This window comes from Macrosteles quadrilineatus, unplaced genomic scaffold (assembly GCF_028750875.1).
Source record: "Macrosteles quadrilineatus isolate MER2022 unplaced genomic scaffold, UCM_ALF_1.0 Scaffold_7__1_contigs__length_78375512, whole genome shotgun sequence".
In the NCBI taxonomy this organism is placed as follows: Eukaryota; Metazoa; Arthropoda; class Insecta; order Hemiptera; family Cicadellidae; genus Macrosteles; species Macrosteles quadrilineatus.
The window spans coordinates 51,334,549-51,362,216 of record NW_026542600.1 but is presented as its reverse complement, the minus strand read 5'-3'; the positions used below and the strand labels follow the sequence as shown (position 1 = coordinate 51,362,216).

At 33.6% G+C, this 27,668-nt stretch overlaps 1 protein-coding gene across 4 annotated transcripts in view; it reads left to right on the top strand.

Annotated features, from left to right (window-relative positions):
• The window catches only part of LOC128997906 (latrophilin Cirl-like), a 181,555-nt gene that overhangs the window by 26,979 nt on the left and 126,908 nt on the right, over nt 1-27,668 (top strand). The window lies entirely within an intron of this gene.

Sequence of the window (27,668 nt, the reverse complement as noted above, 5' to 3'; positions counted from 1 at the left end):
ATTCGAACCCGGCACCTTTAGGACCTAAGCCCCGTGCTCCACCACCACACCAGCTCGCTCTAGTACAGTACGAGGCTTGCATGGGTGGATTCAGTCCTATTACACTCCAGTCTAATAGTGTTCTAAGCGATTAATCCAATCATGACGACGTAGGAGCTTCCTAAGTCGTGTATCGAAGCCCACAATTCCTTTAAACATTTGTTACGTGGAACAGCGGGGCGAAAACGAAGACTCTGAGAGAAAGTGGGGTATCGGTGGATAAATGGGGTTCGGAGAAACTGAGGGCGAAAATACTTCTGCCCGGCGCCGTATATCTTTCCTTTGTTGTCCTTAACGATTTTACACCTTCGGTTGATTCGGTTTAGTTAGGCTCCGATTATTCACGGTCTTTGGAATGCCTCGAATTGTGTCGATGGTCGATTTGAAACGCTCCTCCCTTATATTGTTCTTTAAGAAACGAGCAGTGAAAGGTGGTACAGTAATTAAATAGGCCATGCTTTAAGGTTCAAAAATAAACACAACGGTTAGTAGTGTGTAACTGTATGTTCGGTAGCATCTGTTTCAGTAAATACGTTAATTTTAAAATATTACCTCGTCCAACGTGAATCAGAGAATTTTCCTATTGGGTACAGTTAACCATATGATTTAACCACCTGCGGGATAGGGATTGTGCAAGCTTTGGCACACCGCTAGCCAATAGCCATACTGGAACAAGGCACCATTTATAACTCTTTGCACACGCAATCCTGTAAACCTGGTACAGTGCTATTGTGCAACTCTAGCAAGTGATCCATCCGAGGTCTCCGCCCCTCAGGTAGGATCACCTCTCAAATCTCACACGTACAGGATTTAGCTCATAACCTAGGTGTTGTACCCGTCTACGCGAGAAAAATATGTTTGTTCGGTAACAAGTGCAATTACTACCTTCAAAGTCTATTTTGTGAACGTACTTATTCACATGGCATGACTCGGTTTGTTAATTGTATATTTTACACACACAATTTATGTCTTTTTACATCCCTGGACTCTTGGCTTTAGTCTTGAGACTCTTACACATTGTTCCAATCTTAATAAGCATTCTGATAGTTTCGGGATTTTAATCCCGGACTACCCGAACCATAGACATGCGTTTAACCACTACAGTATTATACATTATACACCAACTTACTCCTCGAATCAAATAGAATAAAAATGTGCCTATCTGGGCGCTTCTTAGTAACAACTGGTTTACAGAATTGCAATTGTCACAATTATTAAAACCAAACTAATCCAAGTAAAAAAGAGATAAAAATGAAGTGAATGGGCAAATGTTACAATAATACTTGAAGACAAATAAACAATACAATGCATGCACAATTAGATGCATAATGATTAATGTTTATTTGAAGTTTATTTTAACACATGATAATCACGTTAATAAAAACATGAATAAACCTGTATTTGTTGAATTTATACGGTTACGATCACATTTTAATCAATGTATCACAAACGAGTTTTAACGTGGATATGAGTTTGATCAAATACTAATTTATATTTTACCGAATACAAACACATATTACTTAGCTTTCTCTGTCAAATATTTAAACACTCATTAGTATCTGGCAAGTTAATCGTTGTGGCTTCCAATAAAACGAGGAGCAGCTTTAGCTGATGACCGGTTAGTTTCCATGGTGACGTTAAATTTAGATGATTATAAATTTATTATAGACATGAATGAAAAAAAAAAACGCATATGATGTACGATTTAACGAAACCTACGTATTTACGTTAAATTATTGATGTTGTCGTGATTGTAGTAGAACAACGGAATACAACAAAAATGTTAATTTAATAAGTAAATTCGTTTTTGAGGAGACGGTTCATATTAATGGATTCGGTATTTTAAGGTTATGTTTAATTTTAAATAGATTCTTGTTTTCATGAATTAAATGTAAAAACGACTCTAAAAATTCAAACAATTTAAATATTAAAATTATTTAGTTTATTCCTTATCGTTTTATTCATTACACCTTCAACTTAATGCTAGTTTTCGATGATACATTTCTTAAGCGTTAATTTACCTCTGTTGTAACCACCAATAATATGCAATACGAAATCAAATTAGTAATGTTCTCTATTTGAATTAGAACGGTTCATTACCGTTGCATAATATATAGGGTAGTTAGCGGACCCTATTATAATATGTAATGGAAGTAATAGCACGAACAATGTTTAATATTTTGATTACTTACATAAATAACGTGAGATTTTTATGAAAAAACACTGTTATTTTTAAAAATGAAATAAAATGTTTTATAATTGTATGACTTAATTTTGCATAGTGATAAGAGCATTATCTTTCGATCTAGGCCTACATTTGCGCAAGAAGGATCGACAGTATTTTAATTGCCTTATTTACGTTGATTCGTATTGTTTTTATAACAAATAATAACATAGGATTGCACGGATTGCTTGTGTTTTCAAATAATATTAATATTATCATGTTAAGCCATTACAAATCCAATGAGATAATAAGGATAATTTAGTCATAATGTTGCCCAGAACAAATTTTATTTATAAATATTCTTTTAGACACAATAGTAATGAAAAAATGTACGTTATCATTTAACATTTAAACACGTTAACATTTAAAAACGTGATTGACAATTTAGGTTTCTGTCCAATTAAGGTTATGTTCATTTAGTGTTTATTTTTTTGTTAATGTCCATTTATTGAGGATATTGATAGTATTAGTTAACAGGTTCTACTAATAACCTTTGTTATTCAGTTTATGAGTTTTTTAATACGTTTGCCTAAACTAACAGAACACAGTGGTTGCTACAAAAATCGCTCTCATATCTCTGTTAAAGGGGTTTTTTTTGGGGGGGGGGGGTTTGACAGCGAGCTCAAATAGGTAACCTAAGATTACTTAATTATTTTAGCAGTCATATTTGTATAAGATGTAATAAATAATGACTCCGCTCATGGTAGATTAATTTCCTAGTTAACATTGGCCAAATGGTGCCCGAAATTTTAAAAGCTCGCGTGGATGTAATCACGTTTTTACCAAAGAATCCTACGTGAACATACCACTTCTATTACTAATGCTTTTTATTTTACCACTCGACATTCAAATTCATATCGCCTCGGTAAAAAAGCCATTTCGACATAATGCCATAACACCGCACGTGAGAGAGAGTTTGAGCGGAGGGAGCTTTTTAGGGTCGTGTTTTATTATGAAGGGTCGACCCATCCCGGATTGGCAACAAAGGGGTTGGGGGTCGGATGGGGGTTAGTTTTAATTCAATGTAGATCCAATAAACAACGAAGGGTTGTCACCGCGAACGTTGATATGGTATACAAATGTTGGAATTGATACGGTTCGGTGATTGGGGTCCACTCAATGTAACAGGGAATTTGAAACGGACATTGAAATCGTGAAAATTCTACGAAAAAGTAAAATCAATATTTTTTATTTCTGAAGAAATATTTTAAGGAGTTTTATTGAAAAAATTAAAGATATGATTTTTATGTAGGGATAAATTTGTGTGAAGTAGCTTGCATGCTAATTGCAACACAGTTTAACAAACATATTTCTGTAATGTTAAAACAATATTTTTACTGCTTAATAGTATATTATGTTACTAGTCCTGAAAATAAGTGTTTACCGGATGAGTGTGGTCGTTGCCGTGTGAGACGAAGTCGAGTTTTTGTTTATAGCCACTCATTGCCACCCAAATACAGTATAACCAGCTGTTTGGTGTCCAGTAAAACTCATTACAGTACAGTAGTACGTAATGAAACCCCATTTGATTAAGCTGGTGGCAAACAGCTGTTTTCTGGACTAAATCCTTGCCTGGGAAGTTCGTCAAAATAGTGTAGTGTGGCGTAAAATAGTTTAAAAGCCTGCATTGTCAAATAGTTTCGATTCATGGATGGACCTCAGGCCCACAAGAAGTCGACATCAAACTTCAGTTAAGTCGTTAAAAACGAAATAGACACACAAACAAAAATGTATTCACATAAATACGAAGAGGATGAAACGGTGCGTTTTGAAAATTAATGTTTACTCTCGTTGTTAATTTTTATTACCTATGTAAGGCGTTATAGGTTGCAATTACGCGTTAACACATTACCAATATATGATTTTACTAAATTGACAAGTTGATGCAAACTAGTACTATTTAACAATAATACATATATCCCAATATTCTTATGATTTGTCGCAGAACTGTTTATTTAGATCGAGGTTTATATTTAAATCACCAAAGTCTCTAAGAGTAACTGTATTTTATCATATGAAGTAAAAGTAAACTACTATTTTAACAATAGGTTTAATTAAATACAATATATTCTGATATTTCGTTCTGTAGGTCTACAACGTTGTAGTAAAACAAAGGGCCGTTTAATGCCATATTGTGGTCCCAAGCTCCGATACAACAATAAATATCCATCGACAACTTAAACCCGGACTCAAGTCGTTGGGCCGGGGAATATTTTAATTTGTTGCCCACAAACTTAGCCAATGCGGAATCATTTAATGCCGGAGTTTCTTCTTGATTATTTTCTATTTTTATAATTCGAGATGGAGTTTCCCCTTCTCCATTAAACTGGATTAAGCAAAGCTTCTTGCTTAATTCTCTTCAGTCCAGTTAGTTCGAGGATTATAACCGATTGGGAGTTTTTAATCGTTTTGGAAAAATGAGGCTATCGATTTAAGCAGATTCTCAGTTTATTATTTTATTACACGATGTGATATAACCGTTATATTCTAAAACAATTTCACTCATTGTATACTTTAATGTGCTATTTAAGTCAATATTGTAGACATTTTTCATTACGATTTTGAAAACAAGTTCTTTTTGACGTTTCGGGATGTTGATACCATCATCAGGTTGGACGGTATTTATAAGAGATACGTTGACAATCTCATAGCAGAATGTCATTTACAACAGAAAAATCACACGGGGAATTGTGTAAAGTTGTTCGTATACAACTGAAACTAAATAATCGCAAATTATAAGGACTTCAAAATATAAATCTTGAATTCAGTAGGCCTAAATAAAATACATGGCGTTCTATTTTATAAGATTATTAGCCATTGCCTCTGTTTAGCCATTAGCCCTATGCCATTATGGTCTTTATTTAAAAAAGTTTTGTGGAAAAAAAAATCTTTCGGGGAATTTGCCGATTTTCTCAGGAAAGAAAGCCGAGTTTTCAAATCTCGGCCAAAATTTGAGTTCAATCAACGTTCATATTGTAGTTGTGGTGCAATGAACGCTGCGCTAGATTTCAATTTTAGTGAGTTATTTGCCGCCATATAATTAATCCTTGGAGAGGATCCGGTGTTGATTAGAACAATTGTTGGTGTGTAATCGCGGGAACATTCAAGGTTTGCGAAGTCTCCGACATCTGCTTCGCAAAATTACCTGTAGGCACATGTGGCAAATGTTTTGTCGACTTGTTCAAAGTACTTTTACGTATTTAGAGTCTGCCTTTTGTTTTAAGAAAAGGGTAAATCATTGATTCATTTAGAACTTCTTTGAAATTTCCCTCAAACAGATTTTTTTTATTTCCAAATATACGATATACTTGCGAATCTGTGTATTCTGGCTGTAATAAATATTGTGACTGCCTATGTGTTTGATTTAACTACTTATATTTAATTATAATCAACGCATACACTAGATTGAATGTTTCGGACATATTTCCCACCTCTATCGAGTAACTCGTTCTGTAAAGACGTTCTCCGATTGGGGGAGATGAATGTCGTGTGACGTTAGAAATAGATATCCATTGTAACACCTTAAATTTATATTCTGCTATGTTGTGTTGCTATAAGTATGAATGTATCACATAGCGTTTTTGTCCTAGGACGCTATGCTTGAGCTTAGGATTGATTTTTTGATCACATCAGGCTAGACCTAAGGGGTTGTGGAATCATCACTTAGATTGATGATCACCCATTGGTGATTTGCGGGAGTTGAACCCGGGACCTCAGCTTTCTTCCCCATGTTGAACTAGCGTTGTTATCAAAGTCTTATACAAAATTCACAGGTGCAAATATGATGATCAAGAATTATTTTTATAAAGATATAAAATATTTTTAATTCCTAGAAATTATTGAAAATCACATTAACACAACGCGTCTCTCCTTACAAATAATATTTTAGTTGTAAAATGTTCTCTCTTTAACAGCATGCTTTACGTCACCAAAAGTGGGCAATATGGCAATATGGCTTGACTCGTGTCAACGCCAATGATATTTTGAGGTAGACAGAAATGCCAAATGGCGCTGGCCTGTAGGTCGCCGATAACATTCTCATTGACACTTTCCCCGTTAAGCCTTATGACCGATTGAAATCGCTCTAAGAGATTTAAAGCCCAGCCGACAATGAGTTGGCTTTCTTCTGTCAAGCTTGATCCTATTGTCCATTGCTCCTTTGTAATTTCATTTACCTTCTCGGATTTATTTCCTCAATGCTCTGTCTGAAACAATCTTTGAAGTAAATTTAAAGTTTTAATTAGAGATTGTAAAAGAAAATTATAGGATTTTTATTCGTCGAGGAAGAATTGGAAATAATGATTACTAGTAGGAAATTTCACAAAACTTATTAATTTGTTTTACCCGATCATTGGATATAATCAAATGTTTGTTGAGTTTCTGATTTTTCCGTAGGCCTACCGTATATAACGAGTTTGTTGGACTGTACCCTTAACACAAGAGAAATAACAATATTATTAAATATACATGCGGACAGTAAACATATTAATTCATCTCTTTGGTAAACCAGTGTTTTACAAAAAAGAAAAAAAACTGTCAACAAAAGCCATAACTCTCGAGACTAAGGAATTTAATTCTCAGTATGTATTTAATAAAAAACAACTTATGCATTTACAAGAAAATTTCCTAAATACTACCACTTAAAAATCTTATTAATAGGTAACTAAAAAATAGGGTTTGGCAACTTCCAAGTCATTGTGTTTAAGATACCTAATCAATCAAGTCAAGAAAACCTCAGTTAGGGACAAAAACTTGCATAATTTAAGGGGAGAGGATTACTTTTTTGGCACGTTATCGTTCCGGCTTTTCTAGCCACATAAATAACTCCGCGTGGCTTGCAATTGGCTAATTTTTGTTAAGTGCTTTTATGTGTTAGCTAAAAATTTCCTATTGGCTTAACACAATAATATTATTGTTATTTATGGAGTGGCCGTAACTTACGTATTTGAACCCAAATGAGTAAGGAATGAGTGTAGAATGTAGTAAGGTGCATTGTGTGGTTTTGTTGCTGGTCAATACCAGCTATATTTTAAGTTAAAACCATTAATAAAACCCCAATCGTCTAAAGTTAAAGAGCCAAAATCTAGCTATCATTAGCCTAAGTTTCTGGCTTTTCTCAAGATAGAACCAGCAACCTTTAGATTATAAGGTGATCACTTTTACCCTGCCATCTAGCTACTTACGACCGTATCGTTTAATTTACTTGCGTTTTATGTGGTACAACATGATTATTTGAGCAAAAATTTTGGAAACTAAAAGAGATTTTTAGGCATATATAGTTTAAACTTGAAGGTTGCTTGGAATCGCAACGCCTTTAAAATGGCATGCAATTTGTCATAAGGCACTACTGAATTTAAATCTTAGTTTTTAGAAATACGAGCATGTTCCCCAAAATATTTTGAAATTGTTATATTGCATACCAAAATAAAACTTAACTCATAAGAAATGTTCAATTTCAAAACAATACAAAATTGTCAGCATAGAAAGCTGCCCTAAAAAAAGAAACAGTCGAAATCCGATTCCATCAAAATGTTTGTATTCAATATAGCTTTAAAACTATGCATAATATGACATGTTTGTATTTGGCACCTGTGAGGCTCAAACTAGTGAACCTTTGTTTTAGATACTTCCTGTATTAAAATAAATTAAAAAAATTTTACGGTATAACTTGGGATTGTTTAGTGAGAGAATATTTCATTTCATAATTGTATTACTACGTAATTCCAACGGTTTGTCTGAAATCAAAATGGGACACCTTACTCAATTCTCTTAAATTTTCTAAGCAATTTCATGTCTCAAACACTAACTGATTTCAACCTTCCCTTCTGCTGTGAACACAGAATGAGACTCGGTAGGGCTAATATAGTGGTGGGTATTAAGCCGTGTTGTTTTGAGGCCTTAAAAATGCAGGAGAGTAGAAAGGGTGTAATACGCTGAATCCTTTTAGCCGGTGATCGCGGACCGGGATCACCATGTTACGTAACTATACACTAACACTATTGGACTAGCTTTTATATTAGCTACTTTTACATTTTAATACTTAATAGGGGGAATTCTTACCTGAATTTAGTTTAACGGGTTGTGGAAATAAGGTTGTTTAATCAGTCATGAAGTAAAGGTTTATTGTTTTCAATATAATATTCCTACGATGCCTGTGACATTTTTGAATCCTCAAGTTAACATATTCGAACTAAACTATATTTTGCTTGACATTAAACAAAATTCTTTAAATGTATACTTATTTTTACTTTAAATCCTTATATATAATACGTGAAGGCGATTTCTACGAAACACTACTCCTCCGTTAATAATGGACAGATTTTTACAAACGATGATGTGTCAAAATTTAGTATTTTTTTGTGTAGACACCCCCTTTCACCAATTCCTGTATTAAAAGTCCTCGGGCTTTACCCCACAACAGGTCATCAAAATCCCAATGTATTTCTTATGAAGAACAGATTTTGTTTACTTAAAAAGACAAATAATTTGTATTTGATTACAGCTGTTCATAGTAAACACATGATACACACAAGAGCAAGAGCGTTCGTTTTTAGAGTGAGTTAGTTTTCAGTTTCAATAACTGGAGTGGAGTGAGCATTCGTTTTCAGAGTTTGTTCATTTTCAGTTTCGGTAACTGGAGTGCAGTGATTGATTACACTATCTTTGAGTTGACTTTTTTAAGTCATCGGACATCATGACTGTTATTCGTTTTGAAATAACGGCTGTAATACTTTGGAATTGCTCGAATTCGATCAACAGGTGAACTAGGTTTTTTTTATTAACTGATTAATCGGTTGATAATATAACTTCGTTGAGGATCTTGGGTTATCAATACACTACACTATTCGACTAGCTTTTATATGATATTGTTATGTTATTTCTTAATTTTGTATTTTTTCTTACTTTGCTATTTTGTTATCAATTAAGTGGTTCTGTTTGTATCATTGTGTTTAAAATAGTTGATGTCCTGATCTTGTAGTCCATATTAATTTCTGATTTAAACTTTCCCAACCATTTTGCTATTTTAAAATTGTTTTGCCTATGAAGATGATCTTTTAGTTAATATATAAAACAAGTAATTTGAAAGGGAAACCCCTATTTACGACTACGACATAAAAACAAAGCACAAATGTACAAAACGTACATATAAAGTGTAAATTATGTTGCTCGTTCTGATAAAGATTTGCCTAAAAATTACTTATAATTACCGTTAATCCGTTGATATGTAACGGTTTACTTGAAGATCTTGGGTGAAAATAATTAACATCGGTCGCGAGGAGAAACTGTACAGAAACTCTATATTTTTCGTGACTACCGCTTTCTCTCTGTTATTATATGAAGCACAAATGAGAGATGTTATTTTGGCTGTTAATGTGTATGGCAATTCGGCGTTTATGGTATGAAATAAATTATTCTAATCTCTTTTTGAAGGTGACTAACCAATCGTGAAATTAAATCAGTAGGGCTATAAAAGTTCAGATAAAATGTGATTGAATTTACTCTTGATGTTTTTTTTTTATCTTGAAGGGAATAGTTTTGGCATTCGGATTAGGTACCTTTATTGTTGCTAAAATAGTCAAATACAAATTATTATCGTAGTTGACATTTCTGTCAAGACGTCCTCATTTCTTCACTAGAATCGACACTAAACTACACGCCTCTGGTGCAATGACTGTTTTGAACGGCGAAAACTCTGGCAACATCTCAGATTTGGGGAACGTTTGTTTTAGTTTGGCAAGCATCGACGCTCCATTGTGGCCCTGAAAGGGGCGATAGGACAAAAGCCCCAATTACTTGACTAAAAGCCACCCGCAAATGACGTTACGGCCTGCGCCGCACTGTTGGGACTTTTGAACATTTTGAACACTTCGCTGCGGCAAGACAGTGAGGGTCTTCAATTTACCAATTACTTTGTCTTATAAGTAATGGCCTCCATATAGGACTTTTGAACATTTTGAACACCTTTGTTGGCGAGGTTGTGCACATAGAGTCTTCTAATTTACCGATTAATTTGTCTAGTAATTGCCCTCAAATAGGAATTTTGATCATTTTGAACACCTTTGTTGGCGAGGTATTGCACAGAGAGTCTTCTAATTTACCAATTAATTTCTCTTACAGTAATGACCTCCAAATAGGACTTTTGAACATTTTGAACACCTTTGTTGGCGAGGTATTGCACTGAGAGTCTTCTAATTTGCCAATTAGTTTCTCTTACAATAATGACCTCCAAATAGGACTTTTGAACATTTTGAATCTCTTTGTTGGTGAGGTATGACACTGAGAATATTCACATTTACCAATAACTTTCTCTTATAGTAATGGCATTTAATTAGGACTTTTGAATATTTTGAACACACTCATATATAAATAGACACATATTTTGAAGACACTGTGGGTCTTCAATTTACCAATTACTTACTCGTATAGTATTTTCAAAATAAACTTATCACACACTTTTATAGAAATTTCTATATTTCGGCATTAGCCTTCTTCAGGAACAAACACAATAACAAATAGAAGTGTTTACCACTCTGAATCATATGGTTTTAGCAAAAATCCAAAATACATATAATTTATGAAGAAGTAAAAAAGAAAATGTTTTGATAGAAAGAAAGAAAAAATTTTATATATATATATATATATATATATATATATGTATATATATACTATCTCAAATTTAGACCGGAAGGTGTTTTAGATTTAAGTATTAATTGATGAGCTTGCTCAAGCTGTCTTAATTTCAAGTCTGGTGCGTCTTTTGCCAATTTTCTTATTCCTTTTAATGAATAACATTGTTCAAAATTTTGAGAATGCTCTCTCGCATGAATAGCCACAGGTTTTTGTTTATCAGGATGGTTTACATCATATCTGTGGCCATTCATACGAACTCTTAGAGCATTGGTGGTTTTGCCAATGTAGTCTTTAGGACAATTTTTGCATGAAATTTGGTAAATTACATTAGTAGACTCACAGGTGATGTTACTATTTATGTTATAACATCTTTTTGTTTGCCTGCTTGTGAAAGTTTTTGATGGGATGATTAATTTGCAAGTGGCACATCGTGGTTTGTTGCATTGATTACAGCCCGAAGGTTTTGCTGAGGGTTGGGAAGTGGGAGGTAGTTTGGGTTTTGAAAGAATGTCTTTTAAGTTAGGAGCTTTTTTGTATATTAGTCTTGGGGGTTTGGAAAACAAATTATGGGTCAGAGGTGAATTTGAAAGAATATTATGTGCCACTCTTAAAACATTATTAACTTTGTAAAGGCCTCATCTCTAATCTCTATAAAAGTTCAGATAAAATGTGATTGAATTTACTCTTGATGTTTTTTTTTTATCTTGAAGGGAATAGTTTTGGCATTCGGATTAGGTACCTTTATTGTTGCTAAAATAGTCAAATACAAATTATTATCGTAGTTGACATTGTTTTGCCTATGAAGATGATCTTTTAGTTAATATATAAAACAAGTAATTTGAAAGGGAAACCCCTATTTACGACTACGACATAAAAACAAAGCACAAATGTACAAAACGTACATATAAAGTGTAAATTATGTTGCAGATGGTCTCTCTTTTGCTAGAAATGTCAGAATACAATATTATATTAAACAACAGCCAAACACAGTCCAAATTCACAGTCCAAATTGTTCAACGCCCAATTGCTTGGATAAATTCAAACCTAAATCAAACTGGGAACCTGATCCTCTTCCTCCTGACCATCCAGTAGAGCAATTCATTAATACTGTAATCTCCAACATTTCTGATCCTAAATTTGAATCCTCACTACATTCAAAGGATAATCTTACAAAAAATGAAAGAAAAGCTATACGTTCATTGAAAGAAAATTCTTCCATAATAATTGTAAAAGCAGATAAAGGCAACAGTACAGTAATCTTGAATCGTGAAGATTATATAAAAGAAGCAGAAAGACAACTGAATGACGCTGAATTCTACAAAAAAATCCCAAATGACCCTACCTTAACTTTCAATGATGACATTTCTAAATTTTTGCAAAAATATGGACCAAATGAAGACCTAAGTCAAGAAACTATAAAACTTTTGAGCCCTCTAAATCCAAGAACACCAATTTTTTATCTTTTACCTAAAGTCCACAAACCCATTCGACCACCACCTGGAAGACCTATCGTATCTGGATATGGATCACCCACTGAAAGGATTTCAGCATTCGTTGATGACACCCTCCAACCATTAGTGAAAACTTTACCGTCATATATAAGAGACTCCAAAGACTTCCTTAATAAAATTAAGAACTTAAACACCCCGCTAACGGACAATACTATATTGGTGACAATTGATGTAGTTTCACTATATACTAACATCCCACATGAAGAAGGAGAAAAATCTGTAAAGAAATACATAGAAAAACGTCCAGTTAACTCCAAACCTAGTGCAAATTTTATTATAAACTTAATTCATTTTGTTTTAACCATGAACAATTTTAAATTCCTTGATCAAAATTACCTTCAAAGGGACAGCTATGGGCACACGTATGGCACCTTCTTTTGCAAACTTATTTGTTGGGCATGTTGAAGAACTTTTTCTAAATTCACAAATGTTGAAACCTTCAATTTGGTATAGGTTTATTGATGACATTTTCATGGTTTGGGAACATGGACTAGAAAACCTGCAAACTTTCCTTGAAAATCTAAATCAATTCTCAATCCTTAAATTTACCTGGAACTTCTCAGAAGATATTGTTACTTTTTTGGATGTTGACGTTTTTGTTAGAGATGGTATGTTAAAATCCAAAATCCATGTAAAGGATACAAATACAATGGATTACTTAGCTTACTCAAGCTGTCATCCTGCACACATTAAAAAATCCATACCAAAAAGCTTATCAATACGAGCAAAAAACCTTTGTTCTGAAAATCGTGATTACCAAAATTATATTGAAAAACTCAGCAATTCACTTAACAGAAGAGGTTATCCTAAAAATTTAATAGACAGTCAAATAAAAAGCTCAAAAAATCCTAACACAGATAATTTCAAAAAAGATCCAAAATTCATCACCCAATACTTTCCTGGCCTTTACAAAGTTAATAATGTTTTAAGAGTGGCACATAATATTCTTTCAAATTCACCTCTGACCCATAATTTGTTTTCCAAACCCCCAAGACTAATATACAAAAAAGCTCCTAACTTAAAAGACATTCTTTCAAAACCCAAACTACCTCCCACTTCCCAACCCTCAGCAAAACCTTCGGGCTGTAATCAATGCAACAAACCACGATGTGCCACTTGCAAATTAATCATCCCATCAAAAACTTTCACAAGCAGGCAAACAAAAAGATGTTATAACATAAATAGTAACATCACCTGTGAGTCTACTAATGTAATTTACCAAATTTCATGCAAAAATTGTCCTAAAGACTACATTGGCAAAACCACCAATGCTCTAAGAGTTCGTATGAATGGCCACAGATATGATGTAAACCATCCTGATAAACAAAAACCTGTGGCTATTCATGCGAGAGAGCATTCTCAAAATTTTGAACAATGTTATTCATTAAAAGGAATAAGAAAATTGGCAAAAGACGCACCAGACTTGAAATTAAGACAGCTTGAGCAAGCTCATCAATTAATACTTAAATCTAAAACACCTTCCGGTCTAAATTTGAGATAGTATATATATACATATATATATATATATATATAAAATTATAAAATTTTTTCTTTCTTTCTATCAAAACATTTTCTTTTTTACTTCTTCATAAATTATATGTATTTTGGATTTTTGCTAAAACCATATGATTCAGAGTGGTAAACACTTCTATTTGTTATTGTGTTTGTTCCTGAAGAAGGCTAATGCCGAAATATAGAAATTTCTATAAAAGTGTGTGATAAGTTTATTTTGAAAATGATTAAGCCGTTTGGCAATATTATGAAGAAACAATTACTCGTATAGTAATCACCTCCAATTAAATACTCCTATGGTTATTTTTTAGTCCTGTGTTGCATGTTGACGTTTGGATGTTGAGATGTTTGAAGTAGAACCTTATCTTGAAACTTTGAACAGGCGAAAAAAAAATTGAAACTAGTTTGTGAAAATGACATCTACTATAAACGTTCTACCCAAAGCTTGTTCATTCTCAGTATCTCTGAAACCAAAATATACATAATATGAAACAACTATGGGCAAATAGTTTTAACATATATTTAAATGTATTATTCCACATCTGTATATGTCTTAAAGAAGTAAATGACCATGCTTGAGCAATGCGAAGTTCCTTAAAAGCTAAATATCTTTGAGAATCTCCGCGGAGTTTAAGGACGTCTATAGAAGATGCCGGATGAGTTTTAATTAAAGTACGTCTAATCCCATTGACGCGGTAGCCTTTATTGTTGCTCCTTGATTAAGTTACGTCGGATCAATTAAGATTAGGTATTCTTTGTCTTAGTCGAGTGACTCGAATTATGTAGGAAATGTCTGCAAGATCCTTTATCGGCAGGATACTTTGTCGCGTATTTCTGACAAATTTTCCTAGAATATCACAACCATGTAAATATCTAGTATACTGTGAGATTAGAAATGTTGTTTGTTGTTTTGAATGTATTTCCAACGGAGTCCATGGAAGCCAACGGCCATCTTGGATTTGCCCACTATACGAGCAATGTTAATTTTGTTATTTTCAAACAGCGGCTGAAGAGTTATTGATACCACCTCAAAATGTTTTTAAATCCCAGAGTGGTTGTAATTTAAATATCTAGTATAATGTAATATTAAAAATACAAGGTGAATAAAAAGTCAAGACCCCCGGTTCTAATATTTTTCCAAGTAAATATACAGAGATATCCTTTTGGTGGTCGAGCAATCTTAGCAGGAAGTTTCATTTTATCATTTTAAAATTTTTGAGTGTCCCCCCAAAAGGGGGGATTTGGGGGGCAACTCAAATATTTTAAATGTAAACCCCCTTCAAGTGACACCTCATTTTGTACGCTACCAGATACGTAAAGACCTTAATTTGTTACCAACAATAAATATATAATATTCCAGGGTTTGTTCACACGTAAATCAATTTAGACGATCGCTAATTATTTTACATGAACAAACTTTAATGAATCTAAAGCTAAAAAAATAAATCTTTTCAATTAATTGTTTTTATCGCGATATCTATTTCAAAGTCAACACAATGGGTATGGATTGCCAGTAGCTTTTATTATACATACATTTTCCTAGAACACTTACTAGTGAGGCTTTTAACACTAATTATCCGCAAGATAAAAATTACCAAAAACATCTGATTTTATAACTTTTCTGACTCATCAAAATGTCATGTGTCAACTTAATTGTTATGTTAACATGTGAAATATATAAATTGCACAAAATATGAAGATTAAATAGTTTCTTTACAATTTAAAAATTGGACGCAATAAATCCTTTTTAATTAATAGCCTTCCTTATTCTCTGGCATGAAGGTATTTTTAATTAGAGCGCAGGTTTAAAAAACAAACGGCTGCAAACTTAATTTCTTTTTATTTATAGCGCTGCATTTTAATGAAGACGTGCCACGAAAGTATAGCAATTTGACATTTATTAAATTATTTTTTAATTATTTTAGCACATTGTTAAAGAAACTGTAAATTTAAAACTGCGTTACGAGATAAAATGTTCATTATGTCAAATTTTCTTGCAAATACAAAATTTAATAAAGAAATACTTAATATGCACGAAAAAATTGTATTAATGAACAAAATAAACAAATTAAAATATTATTTTTAGCATTTTAACATTTAAGGAATATGAATCTCATACAAGTAAAGGCGAACATTTCTTAAGAGTCCTTGGAGCCTAGACGTTCTAACTCATAAAACAATTTAAAAACTACAAAACATCAGGGTGAATAAAAAGTCAAGACCCCCCCCCCTCTATTATTTTTCCAAGTAAATATACAGAGATATCCTTTTGGTGGTCGTGCAATCTTAGCAAAAAGTTTCATTTTATCATTTTGAAATTTTTGAGTGTCCCCCCAAAAGGGGGGATTTGGGGGGCAACTCAAATATTTTAAATGTAAACCCCCTTCAACTGACACCTCATTTTGAAGTGTCTACAAAAACTTAAAGAATGGTGAAAACTATAAGTCGCTATCTCTTCTCTATCCAAAATGGTAGCCCGTCAAATGTTGTGGAAAATCAACGGTAAAATTGTTAATATTGGCTGCCATTTTGGATAGAGAAGAGATAGCGAGCTCTGGTTTTCACCAATCTTTAAGTTTTTGTAAACACTTCAAAATGATGTGTCACTTGAACGGGGTTTACATTAAAAAATTTTGAGTGTCCCCCAAAAGGGGGGATTCGGGGGACAACTAAAAATGTTTCAATAGAAACCCCTATCAAGTGACAGCGCCCCCCTTTAATATATAATTAGTGTTAAAAGCCTCACTAGTAAGTGTTCTAGGAAAATTTATGTATAATAAAAGCTACTGGCAATCCATACCCATTGTGTTGACTTTGAAATAGATATCGCGATAAAAACAATTAATTGAAAAGATTTATTTGTTTAGCTTTAGATTCATTTAAGTTTGTTCATGTAAAATAATTAGCGATCGTCTAAATTGATTTACGTGTGAACAAACCCTGGAATATTATATATTTATTGTTGGTAACAAATTAAGGTCTTTAAGTATCTGGTAGCGTACATACGTCTCACTATATACTCGTGATGTAAGCTGTTTATTCATAAAGCTAAGTAACCATTACATGAAAGTGCTCTCTCCTCTTTATGTGTGTTAATAATACATAACTGTTTATAGCTCATAATATTTTCATCCGTAACTGCTAATATCGTATTATGTTTTGAGTTTTTAATTTCCTAACTTGACTGTGCATTACCTTACAGTTTTCAATTTTGAACTAGCAAAATTCACCAGGTCAAATTATTAAGGAGGGCAGGAAGTCGTAGTATATTTTTAAACCCGTACATTCATTCAAATAAATTTGTAGACAGCCAATTTTGTTACCTTTTGAGGAGTTTATTTTGTACAGTATTCTTTAGCTGTTACAGCAAATATCCTTGTTGTTGTTGTTAGTCCAAGGTTTTAATTCCATTTTACAATGCCTATCTTAATACATTTTTTGAACATACCATATAAGGAGAACACTCCTTATTAGAATATTTTCAACTAATCTTATTTTTGTACAAAGCATAAATTTGCTACTTTGTTATTCAACTTTCGGAGCCTAAAGTTTCAACAGTTGTAGCAATTTTAGCAGCAATCGCCGTAGGTAATCGTTTTAAAACATTAAGACTAATTTTAATTTGTCATTAAACACTGTAAATTGTACTTAAACTCTGTTCAAATCCATGTCGCAACATATTGCTATAATACGTTTGCAAAGAAGGCCTACTGATTTTAATTGGTGTTCACGTAGATTTTAAAACCTTTCCTTATTTTATTCATTAAAAATACAAGCGAACAATTGCCCTATTACAAAAAGTAATTACTGACAATATACATGGAATGATCTCCGTTACTGTACAACTTTACTGCCGTAAACATTTTCTCCTGCGATCCATTCAGACGAAACAAGCAGTACACAATACTTGCTGTCGCAGTTCCCTTCAACAAGGACAACTGTTATTTCCCTTTGTTTGAAACCAGTTACGTAGTTGGTCATAATTGCTGCAGTATTATTAATAAGGTAATTGAAGCCTTACCTAAGTTCAAGCGATACGCTCACTACACAACCCTTTCTTCTCTGAAGATGAACATAACCTCACGTCCTTGTCTCGAGTCCTTGGCAAATTCCCCTTATTCATTTTTTTTTTCTGCCAGAAGTGGTGTTTACCAGTGTATAAATGCGTAAACAAAGCGGGGGCGAGACCCTACCTCCCAAACTAAGCGGATTTAGGCCGGGAAGGAGTCCTGTATTGTAATATGCAGCGTACCTGGGTGATTATCGACCGGCGATGCAGCCGCGCTGTTGCCAAGTCTCCCACCACTGCGGCGTTGCCACTTTTCCCCCGACACCTCGGACGGCTACACCGTTATAATTACTGCACCTTCCACAGGCTCCCACTCCATTGCGAATTAAATTTTTTTCTTAATTTTTCTGGTTTTATTGTACCCCTGAATAATAAAATTTCGCTTTTGTTTTACGGTAAAAATTTGCTGAATGAAATGTACGACAACAAAGACAACGTAAATATAATTTTCGAGATCTCCAGTTTAGTCCACCTATGATAGAAATTAGTTGTATTCGGTGTTATTGTAATACGCACTTAATTAACACCTCACACTGTGGGGCTTAAAAACTTGTTCTATAATATCAATATTCCTTTTAAACATTAATTTTTGTGTGCTCAAATTGCATTGTTCATACAAAGCTGTTATTACCCTACACGGTATTTTTAGATGTTGAACACCCTTGTCACAACAAACAGGTAAATTAACCGAATTCCCAGATTATTTATTAATCTGATAAAGTGTTGCGTCTTTAAAAATAACATTGGCTGAAACAGTAATTAATCTATTTCTCATTAGAAAAAAAATGGGTGACGATGTACTGTGCGAATATTAGTTCGGTAACCGATTGTTGGTTTAGAATATAATATTTAACATATACACTTCAATATTTTATACCAAGATTCGTTATAGCTTGTACGAAAAATAAATGTACAGTATACAATATACAGTAATCTCATACAAAATAGGGAATCAAAATTCTTAAAGACTCTTTGACTGCGGAAATTGTCCGCACGGATTTAAACACACTGTCCCTTTTTTATGTTTCTAAATTTTTAAATAGTTCGTAAGAAGCATTTTGGCTCTTGCATATACCCTTGTATATATATATCCTTGTATACACCCGAAGAGGTATATAGCCTACCATTCCCAGTACACATAGGGGGTTTCGTTTATTTTAAACCCCCTTTATTTATTATACGGTTCCCAATGTCTTATTTTATGTATTTTTAAGCTTTACTTAGAACCACAGTTGTGCAGACAAATGCGTTGTAATTTAATACACGATTTAGTGGCTCTACGTAAAGAATCCCATTACGGTCTCCGCCGTTACCGTTACGACCAATGTATTTCCCTACGATTGTTAGTGTTTTTGTACTTAGCAACCCCACAAGACCTGTAATTCACACAGTTCATTACGTTGCAAAATGGGTTTACAAATGACCTAGGACTTATTCATGCTAAAAGTAAAATTATCAAGTCATCGATACTTGCCACTGCATCCCATGGTCGATATGTTATGAAGTATTTAGGACACATTCCAATATAGTTATTATTCCTTTTTGCAGAATATGGTAAAATAACGGCGATAGTGCATGTAAAACTACACGAAAAATATATAAATGTTTTTAATTGCGTTACGGTGTATCAACAATAATTATTGGGACCTGTGAATCAACTGTAGGATTTTTTAAAGAGGAGGTTACATGCTTTAATTGTCGTGTTTTCCTTTAAAGTAATGTAGTTTTGGTTTAATTATGTGGTCACTGTTTTGTTAATAACTGAAGTAAGTTACATTTCTTGAGTTTGGTCTATTTGTGATTTTGATGTTATAACCTTTTATTAATTTGTAGTGCCATCATGACAAGACAATGTAAACTACCCCCATCGCAGCAAACCTGCTCCATATAATTTGAATCTTCCTTTACGTTATTTGTAACCAAACAAGTAACAAATTAAAGAAAATGTACATCTGTAGTAGAATTGTCATCAGTATTCTAAGGTACATTTCTTTGTCCTTTTTTGTATTTCTTTGTATGAGCTAAATTTAAAACGGAAGATTTATAGTCATATTTATTTTGTAGGCGAACTCATTAGGCCCCTAAATGTCAGCTATCACGTTCCATCGTAATTTCAAAAAATTATATTAATTGAATAACTGCTGTATACTTTTCTACTTAGTATGTCTACGGTAATAACTACATCTCTTAAGAAGTCTGTATAATTGTATTATTAAATGCATACATCAAAAAATTTAACAGCACGAACTTATCTTTCTCTGACAACCCCTAGCTCTATATCACATAAACCCCCATCACACAATTGTATGTACAATTGCAACAAATATGTCTTTAAAATATCTGTTACAATTTCATGTAGTTCAAAATTTTGTGTCAACTCGGTCCACTAAATTTCTAACGTAGTTTGGCCCAAGATGGAGTGCAGGCCTTTCATGAGATGCAATTGACAAGGCGAAAGCATGGAGAACAGGAGCACAAAGGAAACTACATTGGCCTATCAGAGTTGATTGAGGCTGTCCGTCGTGTAGCTGCATTCTGTCGTAACTCACAAAGACAGGGATGGCAAACACTTGGGGTTGAAAGTACAAACAATACCATTACACCCACACATAAGTTGTAAAACATCTGAAATACGTTTAAATTTTGATTGAAAGACTTAAATAATCTAGATTTAGCAATTCGTAAACATTAAACTACTATAATAGATTCATTTATCATCTGATAATACTTGTGTAAAGATTTTCATATATAGTTAAGTTACATTACAGAACAGATTAAAAAAATAGCAATGCATGAATTGATAATGAAAGAAAAGAACAAATTTGCCTTATTGACTTTTTCGTTTGTAGGGTTTTTGTGCCATTTAGTGTTAATTAATTATTGTTTGAGATATTATTGAAGAGATTCTTCGTATCAATGAGTAAAAAAAGTTTTCATGACGTTTCGGGAATCAAAATCTAGTCCGTCATCAGGTGGGAAATCACCTAAAATATTACTAAATTACAAACACGCATCCAAAGCTCAACAGCCTCAACATCAATAACACTGCCTAGAGAACTCGTTCCTGTGGTGGAAAATGTCCTCAATAATAAAAAAATGTTTCAACATTGTTTAAAAGGCAGAAGAGCCCAACATTTAAATCTGCTTATAGTATTCACGTTGTTAAGAGGATTTATAACATTAAATGATTTTTTTAGATGATTTTTTTTCATCATTTAATTTTATACGTATCACTTGTCATATTGTAACCAGGTTGTTTTTTTTTTCAACGGAACCCTTACAAGTACCGTGAGATACTTATTCACGAACAATCAAGGCAGTATGTTGGTATCCCTGTTTTCTATACTTCATTGCCGATCAGCTGATGTGCATTGTTGCTATATGGCCTGTTTCACATCTACCCGGCTGCCGGGTGCCGGGTGTCGTTTAACCGGCAATGGGGTGAAGAAGTATATGGCACCGTTCACACATGCACGGCATGTGTCGTGACCGGTTAATCACTTGCCCGGCTGCCGGGTACTAGTCGAGGGATGCCGGGTGCCCCCTCGGCGAAGGCCGGCTGCCGGTGTCGGTTAAACAGGCCGGCTGGAGTAGTGGGTATAGCGGCCAAACGTGACTGTTCACATACAACCGGCACCTGCCGTCTGTCGGGTGCACCAAAAGTACTTTTAGTTCAGTTGTTTGTTGTTAATTTGTATTAATTTTGGGTATTTGTTCTTAAAGTTTTGGTCATGTCGGAAATAGACCATGAACTACTTATCAATTTAGTTCAAGAGCAGAATTATTTGAATTCAACTGAATTTTTACTCAATTTTAATTTAATTTTTTTTATTTTATTACATAACATTGATTTGAATTTCACTCAAATTCAAACAGAATTAAATATAAAAAAATTCCACATATAAAAACAGTTGCAATAAAGGTTATTTCAAAGTAACATTACAATTGCTCTATTTCCAAAAAAACGATTCTTATTTCGTTCTATTTCCATCCCTACGACACACAAGTTTCACAAGCTGGAGTACAACTGCCGGAGTGCCGGTGTCGTCGTAATGTGAAAGGTGCACTCGTGCCGGTGCCGGCTGGAAGTCGGGTTAACGGCATGCCGGGTAGAAGCCGGGTAGATGTGAAACGAGCCTATGAGGTTATCGAGGTTTGCTGTTATTTGGAATTTTTTGTGAAAGAAAAAACTCATCTTGGTGTTTACTAACATTACTTATTTTGTCGTAAAACAGTGTCTCACAGTACTTGTAATTTTGGTTGCGTTAAAAAAAAACACCCTGTATAGGCCTATTTATATTCTTTATGAGTACGTCTCTAGAAATATACTATTAGACTATTATATCCATTAAATTATTCATCATACAGGGAAAACAGCATTGGGACGGCAAAGGTGGTGCGATCTATTCGCACGTACAGTGAACTAATAACGATTCATTATACCAGCTGATCCTCAATCACCGACACATGATTATCATTGTTTTGATTGGCGCGTTATCGTTTTTGTTGGCTTGATTGTTATCCATGATTTTGCACCGCGTTGTATTTAGATTTGCCAGCTAATTTGGACCCTTTTGCCGTCTATGTTTGTATCGGAGTCAATGATTATAACTATCACCTCGTCTTAATTTTGTTTATCTTTGTAATTGTTTACTTGTGGATCCTTGTCTTGTTTCTTACGTTCGTAACCTTCTAATTGTTGTTCAAAGATAAAACCCTAGAGAGATTGTATCAGTTAGAAAGATTAAGGAAAACCAATAATCTAGGATGTTTATTTGAGACATTTCTTAAGTTGTAATGTGTGAGAGTTAATACCGTCGACTTTTAGATAACGTAGAACGTTTAATCGAAGTAAAATATTGTTTTAATTGAAAATAATCAATATTAAATATTATAAAGGAGGTATAGTCATCGAAGCTAAATCATTGGGCTCCGTTATAATTTATTATCCTGTATGTAAATTTTATTCGAATCAGCTGGTCTATTACTGAATTAATGGTCGTAATAGACTATTTAGGGTACGAGTTTTTACCCCTGGATTGCCAGCTGGTTGTCCAACACATGTCATGATGAAAAACTGCTGTTCTACGTATATCCCACTATCATTTTAGTGAATTCCCCATATAGGGAATAAGCTATTACCGTAGGTCTCATGGTAAGACGTGGACCCGGGACTGATTTACTTTTTCGTTTAGGTGTCCTGTAGACCAAAAACACCATCATTTCAAATTCACATATATATATATATATATAGGTGTGTATGTCTGATAGCACGATAACTCGGGGAAAAATTATCAGATTTCAATGAAATTTGGTGCAAACGTGTAAACTTATGTTTATTCGAACGAGTTCGTATGATCGGACCATGGGAACGGGGTTTTATGGGGGAATTTATGGGACAATAATTGGGTTTTCTCGTTTTTCACCCTCAAAACACAAAACGTCCCAATTTATCTCCAGACCATTTTGAAGAGCTTAAAAAAAATAATTTAGTATATTGAAATGTTTTTGTATGGTAATTAGTTACGGAGAAAATTGTAAATTTAAAATTGCCATGTTATTAGTATGGAGAATAAGTAAACTGTTGTAGTTTGCATGTTTATGGATATATTTTGATCAGACTTGGCAAATCTATTTATTTTGTACAAAGCTATTAATGTTACAAGGTTATAACAAGGTGTAATACAAGGTTGAAAATGTCAGATAATGTTGGTTAGATGAGTTATATGTCAAATTCTTGTTTAATCACTTTGAAGACTTTTAATATTAAGTCGAACCATTTTCCTGTAAGTAGAGGAATACACTAGCTATTGTACAATAAAGGTTCACCCAAAGACTTGAGAATTCCGAGGCTTTGAATAATAAACTCCTTGCCAGGATTAGGTAAACAAAACCAAGTTACGCAATGTGTTTGACCTATGGGTAACTAATTGGAACTATTGAAGGTATTCTTGAAGCGAATGAGATCGAATCGTTTGTAATTGATAGGTTCAAAATCGTGGCATTATTTTCATTTCGGTTGAAAACCAAAAGTAGGGCATAGGCCGAGGCCGGTGTACGCAACTGGGAGAGCGGGGCTTTTTGACCTTTCCCCCACCATGTTCTGGGTCTGGGGTAGACGCCAGTTTGCACCATCGGACATACAGAAACGGACATTAGAGTACAGAACACTCGGGTGTCTAAGTATAGTAAATATGTCAACCATATATGAGAAATACGAGATCGTGATCCTCCTATCATGATTCTACCTTAGATTTTTCTGATATATTAGGGAAAAACTGTTTTTAAGTTTGCCATAGTTTAGTCGTAAAGTTAACATGATTATGATCAATTGGGTTTGTATCATTTAAATAATGCAATAAACTAGGTTAAATGGTTCATAGTACATAAGCTTATTTCAACTGTGCATTGATTCCTGAAATAACAGATTTTCGTTCACTAAGCAATATAAAGTGGGTTAACATTACATATATTAAGTGGAAGTCACAATATGCTATTAAACAAAATTGTATATGATAGAAAATAATCACTATAGGCCCTAACTAAATAATTTTAATATATTTTGTGACGATTCGAATGCTGCTTAACTTTTCCCTCGGTTTTAAAGGTTTTTATTAAATCATTACCAAACCTGCACTAAATTGTATACAGTGATTTTCAATACAGTTAACCAAAATTGATTGAAGTAGCTTCAGGAAAGTGATTATTTATTGAAATGTGTAAAGTTTTCTGTTGAAATGACACGGTGAAACTATTTTGTTACAATTTTGAATGGTTAAGTATGCATTTGCAATCATAACTTGGAAAAATCAATGCAACCAATTTATACAGTAAATTTGATGAAAATTTAATTTCGTAGGAACAATTTTAGAGAATTTCCCATATAGGGAATACGCTATTACTGTTGGTCTTATGGTAAGACCTAGACCCGGGACCGATTTACTTTTTCGTTTTGAGGTCCCCAGAGGCCAAAAACACCATCCGCTCAAATTCATATATATCCTGTGCGTGTGTCTCCGTAAGTGAGATAAATCGAGTGATCCGATTTTGATGAAATTTGGTACAAACGTGTAAACCTACGTTTATTCGAACGAGTTCGCGAACCAGCATAATCGGATTTTGGGAACGGGGGCTTATGGGGGGTTTTATGGGGTACAATTTGATTTATTCCATTTTTGACCCTTAAAACACAAAATTTCAAACCATTTTGTAGAGCAAAAAGAAAAAAATTGTAAATAGAAGCTTTGTTGTATACCCAACGGTTACGGTGATAGTAAAAAAATTGTAAATTAAAAATTCCCATGTTATTCTTATGGAGAATAATTATGCTGTTGTAGTTTGCTTGTTTATGAATATATTTTAATCAAATTTGGCAATTTTGTTTATTTAATACTAAGCTACATTACAACATTACAATAAAAAAATCACACCTTAATATCTTCCTTGTAGCAGCAAACCTAAGTACTCACTAAAATTCATGTTTTTTAAATAGGAAATAATTCTGACAATTTTTAGGGATATTTGTAGAAATCCAGCCGGGTAAATGGAAATTCGCTTAGTCTGCAGGTTTGCAGTGGTATTTATATTTAAAGACAATGAAATAAACTTAATTCCGATACAACTGGTTTCATACCTATGTGTATTAGTGCATTTAATCGTAAAAAACTGCTGTAATAATGCCTAAGTTTCACTGTATGCAAACAACAGTTAACGGAATGTATAAGCGATCTAGGCTTGGACAGAGTTAAGGATGTGGGCTTGATTCCGCCACAAGCTTCTCAGGAATGTCTGTGTTTCTAGTCCTCTTGTCGAATCCTTTACTGTTCGCTCTCTATACTGAACTGTAAATTACTGTAGGCTAGACTATACATCGAACATTGCAGATGTGCAAATTTTCATACGGATATTGTGAATTTTAGATCTTAATCTTTCAACAACCCTTAATAGATCCTTATTCAGGATTGCACGTTCTGTGCGATAAAACGGTTAATTATTTAGTGGTATATTTGGTATTACTGTAACGTATTTTAATAAAATTAATTAATGACCTGTTCGTAAAAATAGTTATTAGTTCGTGTTGATAGTACTGGAAAAAGGGTTACATGATTAAATTGATGATGGGAACAAAGTTTTAGAAGCTATTTTATTTAGGACTAGAATAAACTTTGGACAAGAAAATTATGAGATCGAGAAATTACGAAGCTAGAAGCGTAATGGGTAAATATGGGTTTTCTATTTTCAATCAGTTAAAACCTAATTGACTTTTTAAATGCCACGGTATGCAGCCAATTTACAAACGGACAATTTTCAAGATGGCGAGATGTTTATAAAAAAGTTTTATTATAAATAATATAAACTGAGATGATAATGTATAAAAGCCCAACATGACGTTATACAAGAAAACTTAAAATAATTAATATAAACAATTATAGACCTACAGAGTTATTTCAAAATATTACTTGTATAAACAAGCAGAATAAATACAGTCCAATTCATGGGCTAACATATATACAATATACATTTAATACATTTGATTAATTTCAAATTACTATGTTGTACCCAATTCCTCAACCTATTATAAGCTCTTGACTTTAACTATATAGTATTGATAGTAATATATATCACCAACGTGACCCTAAACATGTCTAACAACCCACATAATCGGTAGTAGTAAACACCTAATAAAGTTCAATAGGCAACTGTTCTCTTCCAACACCCAACTATCAAACCACTTGAAAAAACTCAATTGTATTCAAAACAATTGACACATTCCATTACCCTTCGAGTGTTCCACATTATTTATAAAGCAATTGACAAATTTCCAGGTTTCGTGTTTGATGTTCGATTCGCGTGCTTTGGCTTACCTCGAGTGCGTTTTGTTTAACATTTAAGTGGTGTTGTCAAAGTCTGGCTAACCAACATTTATTATATCTGTCGAAGGGAATGGGTACACCGAGGTTTTACTTTTGCACGCTCACTCGCCTTTTACATGCTTACTATTTAGGCCGCGTGTATTTTTAGCACCACACATGAATTTCCTTTATTGCAATTTTTGTTTTTATGTTTCTTTGTCAGCTATTTCTCTGGAACGACATCGACTATTAAGTTTGCTGTTTTCCTTCTTTCTGAGTTGAACGAAGTTGTTTTTATTTTTCTATTTTATTTCCGAAAGTGTTTTCGGAACATACTTTTATCATTACTTTTATTATTGTTATGTATTATTTTGGACAGTGGTTGTATTTTAATCGTAGCATTGATAAACTCGTACATTTACGATATTTACCTATGTTGATTTTATCTATTGGTTATAAATACGATTCCGTGGAATTTAAATACATGACAGCAATGTTGTTGCTAGAGGATGTGCGGCATTGGTCGTGCATTAATTTCGCAAAAGAGTTCCGTAATTGCGCCAAGCCATCAAATGAATGTCCTTGTTTACGTGTCTTCCTAACTAACCTAACCTATCATAACCTAACCTAACCCATCCTAACCTAACCTAACCTAACCTAAACTAACCTAACCTAAACTAACCTAACCTAATCTAAGTTATAAAGTCTAAGAGCGTTGTCACTTGGCTTGGTTAAGGAACGTATCGGGTGGCTCCCTGGAGTAGTTGGCGCAATTCAGGAATACTCGACTACCTGACTCAGGTCAGTTGGCGCAATTAATGTCCGCCCGC